Below are 6,000 nucleotides of genomic sequence, written 5' to 3'. Positions count from 1 at the left end.
GGGGGCGACTCGGGGTTCAGTGTCTTGCCCAAGGACACTTCGACAATGACTGCAGGGGCGGGGATCGAACCATCAACCTTCCGATTGGCAGGCAACCGCTCTACCACTGAGCCACAGTCGCCCCCTAGTGATTTTGTTATTTGTGTTCATCTGTTGCGCTCTTTCTCACATTTGTATTTTAGGTGCATTATTTACATCCTACAGTAGTTACACTGCATTTAGATAATATAATTAATAGTGGGTTTATTATTATTTGCCAGCATACATATTCCTATGCATGGTGTATGGTAGCCTTCACAATACTATTTATATCCTTGCAGAACCACATACAAACACACAGCCATTGCAGAGCTATCCATGCCCATGTTTCTAATGCTGCTTGATTATAATGAAGCATTAAAAGAGAGAAGTTGCGTCCGTCCATGTTTTAACAGACACATCTGGGGCGAAGTTTGAAACCAGAATCGGCTTTAAATACAGTCATAATCTAGTCCTCACTAACAAGATTCAAATAATTTCACTGGAGTTACCATTATCATTCGCGTTAGCGTCATCAATACTGAATGGGAATATACAGTAATGCACGTTGCACTTGATGCATCACTACAAGACGACTTGACAGATTCTGCAACATTCATTTGCGGCATGATGGCTTCAAATCCTTCAAATCTTGTTCTGGTCCCAAAATTTTCAGCACCTTCATACTTTCACTTACAGAGGTGGTTCAAACTTTACAAAATTTGTTTGCAAAATATTCATTTCTTATCTTACTCCGTTCTCTATAACTTGCTCCCACGCCAATAATGATAATTTGTCATGAACAATTTATACTTCAGAAACGTAGGTATTCTTGTCTAGTTTCTGTCAATGTGCTCATTCTTGCGATATGAATAATACTTTTCGCTCAGCAAGCCTTCAAATGACAAGAGTTCAGGATCTTTCTCCATTCACTGCCATGTTAAACATTGTCCAAATTTCTCAGCAAAACGCAGAGCAAAGCACAGCACTTTTTTAAATCGCTGATACGCCCACATTTATAACTAAATCCACATACATTTTATATCAATATGTTCGCTCATGGCAAGGTAATTTAATCAATATCACGTATGCGTTTGGTGGAATGACCATTTGTTTGACTTCTTGTTCAGTATGTAGATAGCTGGTGAGACAGCTCACAGCTGCAGTTGTTAACTGAGTACAGATCAAAGAGATGACATCAGAGATAAAAGGCTTCCTATTGGTCTTGGTCTCCAAGGCAACCATACTCTGTATGTCTGTTCGTCTGCCTCTCTCTCAGACACACACACGTAGACAGATAGACACACACACAAACCCAGATAGACACACACACACACGCACGCAAACACAGACCCACATTCATAGACACACACAAACACAGATAGACAGACACACACAGACACACAGACAGACAGACGCACACAGACACACACAGAGACACACACACACACACACACACACATAGACACACACACACACACACAGAGACAAACAAGGATACATTATATATTACCATGTAAATTTCATTAAAGAGACATTTCAGTGGTGGTCTGTCCGTCTTCATCTCTGTCTCATTATATATTACAATGTATAGCTTCCTGAACAAATCCTTTGGTGGTGGTGGAGTGGTCATGACACATGCCCTTCGTGTGGGAGACCAGTGTTTGTGTCCCACAACAATACTCCACCCTAATGTCACTCCAAACTCTGCATCACGCAACATACACTCATTATAAACGCAGAAAAATCCTAAAATGTACATTATACTAAAACTGCTTTTTCACAAAAAGTGTAAAATATATAAATCTGAAAAGCAGAAGTCAGATAGCTGAATAGTTTTTGAATGTTTTGAAGTTAACTCCAACTATTCCAACATATGTCTGTCTGTCTCCATCTCTGTCTCATTATATATTACAATGGATAGCTTGGTGAACAAGTCCTTTGGTGGTGGCGCAGTGGTTATGACAATTGCCTTTTGTGTGGGAGATCGGGGTTCAATTCCCACTGCGGTAACACAAACAATGTATTCCCTATGAAGACAGTTAACCCCTACTGATCGCCCAGGGGCTTGATCAATCTGCCACTGAAGCTATTCAACCAGGTTAGCTTTAGAAATTCAGCTATTCAGCATTTTCAAATATTCTCACTACTATAACATCTTCTTACTGATTTAAGCTATTTCTCCAGTTTAGCTTTAGCATTTCAGTTTCTTGATTATGGATGGTGTTCAACTTAATTAGAACCATTCCTACTTTTTTTAACTCTTCTCACTACTTCTTGTACATCTTCTTACTCCATCCATCTTCTTACTCCATCCATCCATCCATCCATCCATCTTTGACCGCTTATCCGGTATTGGGTCGCGGGGGCAGCAGCTCTAGTAAGGGACCCCAAACTTCCCTTTCCCGAGCCACATCAACCAGCTCCGACTGGGGGATCCTGGGGGATCCCAGGCCAGCTTGGAGATAAAATCTCTCCACCTAGTCCTGGGTCTTCTCCGAGCTCTCCTTCCAGCTGGACGTGCTTGGAACACCTCCCTAGGGAGGTCCCCTCACTCACGAACAAGACCCCAAGGTACTTAAACTCCTTCATTTGGGGTAAGGACTCACTCCCTACCTGAAGAAAGCAATGCATCGGTTTCCTGCTAAGAACCAGGGCCCCAGATTAAGAGGTGCTGATCCTCATCCCAGCCGCTTCACACTCTGCTGCGAACCAATCCAGTGAGTGCTGAAGGTCACAGACCGATGATGCCATCAGGACCACATAATCTGCAAAAAACAGCGATGAGATCCTGAGCCCACCAAACTGCAACCCCTCCCTGCCCCGACTACACCTTGATATCCTGTCCATAAATACTATAAAGAGGATTGGTGACTAAGCGCAGCCCTGGCGGAGGCCAACCCTCCCCTGGAACGAGTCCGACTTACTGCCGAGAACCCAGACACAGCTCTCGCTTTGGTCATACAAAAATTGGATGGCCATGAGAAGGGACCCCCTCACCCCATACTCCTGCAGCGACTCCCACAGTATCTCCCGGGGGACCCGGTCATACACCTTTCTCCAGATCCACAAAACACATGTAGACTGGTTGGGCATACTCCCAGGCTCCCTCCAAGATCCTTGCAAGAGTGAAGATCTGATCCGTTGTTCCACAACCAGAACGGAATCCGCATTGTTCCTCTTCAATCAGAGGTTTGACTATCGGCCGAACCCTCCTTTCCAGGACCTTGGAGTAGACTTTACCAGGGAGGCTGAGAAGTGTGATACCCCTGTAATTGGCACACACCCTCTGGTCCCCATTTTTGAAGAGGGGAACCACCGCCTCAGTCTGCCACTCCTTAGGCACTGTACAAGACTTCCACTCAATGTTAAAGAGGCTTGTCAGCCAAGACAGCCCCACCACACCCAAAGCTTTCAGCATTTCTGGACGGATCTCATCAATCCCTGGGGCTTTGCCGCTGTGGAGTTGTTTGACTACCTCAGCAACCTCCACCAGGGAAATTGACGACAATCCCCCATCATCCTCCAGCTCTGCCTCCACCACAGAGCACGTGTCAGCTGGATTTAGGAGTCCCTCAAAGTGCTCCTTCCACCGCTCTATTACCTCCCCAGTTGAGGTCAACAGCGTCCCATCCTTACTGTATACAGCTTGGATGATTCCCCGCTTCCCCCTCCTGAGGTGGCAAACAGTTTTCTAGAAGCACCTTGGTGCCGACCGAAAGTCCTTCTCCATGTCTTCTCCGAACTTCTCCCACACCCGCTGCTTTGCCTCGGTCACGGCAAAGCGTCTGTACCCTGCAACTGCCTCCGGAGTCCTCAAGGATAACATATCCCGGGAGGATATGCCGTTGCTCCCAATCACGCCACTCCAAGTATCTCCATCATTGCCCAAGTGTGCGTTGAAGTCCCCCAGCAGAACTATGGAGTCCCCTTCTGGAGCCCCATACAGGACTCCATTCAAGGTCTCCAAGAAGGCCGAATACTCCAAACTCTTGTTTGGTGCATATGCACAAACAACAGTCAGAGTTTCCCCCCCATCACCCGCCGGCATAGGGAGTCGACCCTCTCATCCACTGGGGTAAACTCCAACGCGGCGGCGCTCAGCCGGGGGCCCCACACCCACCCACGTAGCTTCTTCCGGCTGTGCCCGACCGGGCTCCGTGGCAAACCCGGCCCACCAGGCGCTTGGTGACGAGCCCTCCGTCCGGGCCTGGCTCCAGACGGGGGCCCTGGGCCTCCTCCGGGCAGGGTCAATCCCTCTCTACCTCGGTTTCTCATGGGGTTTTTGATCTACTTACTGATTTAAGCAATTAATCCAGTTTAGCTTTAGCATTTCAATTGATTTTGGAATTTTTCCACCTTTTTTACATTAGTGGTGTTATTAAACTTAATTAAAGCCATTCTCACTTTTTCAACTATTCTTTACTACTTAAGCTTCTTCTTACTGATTTAAGCTATCCAACCAGGTTAGCTTTAACAATTCGGCTATTCAGCATTTTTAGCTTGGTTAGCTTTAGCAATTCAGCTATTCAGCATTCCCACTCATTTTCTGCAGGAAATGCAGTTTCTAGTTTAAATGTTAATATGAATTTTTGATATTAAATGTTGGTGCTTCTTAGTCAGAATCATATTAATCTGGAGTCCCAAACTTAGTCACAATAATCATATGAGATGTTTTAAAACCATTGGCAGACATCCATTTAAAACGTAGCCAATGACATATAAAGAGCCTTTTTAACTGTCTCACTTTTACTTGCGTAAATAATTTAAAATCAATACTTCAACTTTTACCAGAGTATTTTTTAAGAGAAGTGTCTGTACTTCTACTCGAGTACAGGAAGTGAGTACATTTCTGGCAGTGTATGTAACAATGCCTGGAGCAGAAGGCCATTTAAAGGAATCTGGAAGTAGTTGATGTAAGCTTTAACCAAGAGTAGAAACAACAGTTGGAAGCAAAGTGTTCAGAGCGTTGTTTTTTTTCTTTAAGCAAGAGGGTGATTTGTCGTGCAGTAGCCGGTTTTAGCAGCTCTAAATGTGTATTTGGTGTGTTCTTAGTCACTTTTTTGGTCTTTAAGGGGGTGAGTGTGAGTGAAAAACTGTGCAATCCCAGACATGTGGATGCAAAGGAACGTTTCTGTAGCCTGGACATTGAACTGCTGGCTGTGGGGGTTTTGTCCTTACCATTACCCTGGTAAATGGTAATTGACGGGAGTTTACATCCGCCATAGTGGTTGCTGTTTACATTCCACCATCTTCTGGTGGGGAGGCAGCTGCTGACGTCCACTGTCTCACAACTCCGGACACAGTAGCCCAATGCCTTTGTTATCACTCGGGATGATAATCATGTTTCCCTGGATAAATCCCTCCTTGACTTTAAACAATATGTTAACTGACCCACTTGAGATAATATAACATTGAGCCTCTTGTATGCAAATGCCAAGGATGCGTGCAGTGCCACTAAAAACTAACTACAGGATGAGGCTGGAGGCCAGTCTCCAACAGAACAATATGAGGGAGGTGTGGACAGGGAGGAATGAGATCACCAGGTGTGGGTGTAGTAAAAGGCAGGCATTAGAGAACAATTGAGCTGAGCTGTGGTTTAGCTCACAGCCATCCCCTGCCTACTCATCCACCTCTCTTGCTCCCACACCTCTGACCTCACTCCCCTGTAGTCCGCCCACTCCCCCCACCACTACAGCACAATTCATCTCCCCCCACAGACACCGCAAGCCCTGCTAATCATTCACACTTGGCCAGGTGAGGGGACAGCTGGAGAGGCTTCACCAGCGCAAGGCTGCCGGCCCTGACGGCATCAGCGCCGGGGTCCTGAAGACCCGGACCAATCAGCTGCCTGGTGTTCTCCAGTATCTCTTCAACCTGAGCCTGAGCCTGCAAAGGTTGCAGCTGCTGTGGAAGACGTCCTGTCTGGTCTTGGTCCCCAAGAAGTCAACTCTCTGGCCTTTAAGAACTACCGCCCAGTGG

This window comes from Etheostoma cragini, chromosome 21 (assembly GCF_013103735.1).
Source record: "Etheostoma cragini isolate CJK2018 chromosome 21, CSU_Ecrag_1.0, whole genome shotgun sequence".
NCBI classification, from domain to species: Eukaryota; Metazoa; Chordata; class Actinopteri; order Perciformes; family Percidae; genus Etheostoma; species Etheostoma cragini.
The sequence above is the reverse complement of the archived record's forward strand: the minus strand, read 5'-3'. Positions refer to the sequence as shown.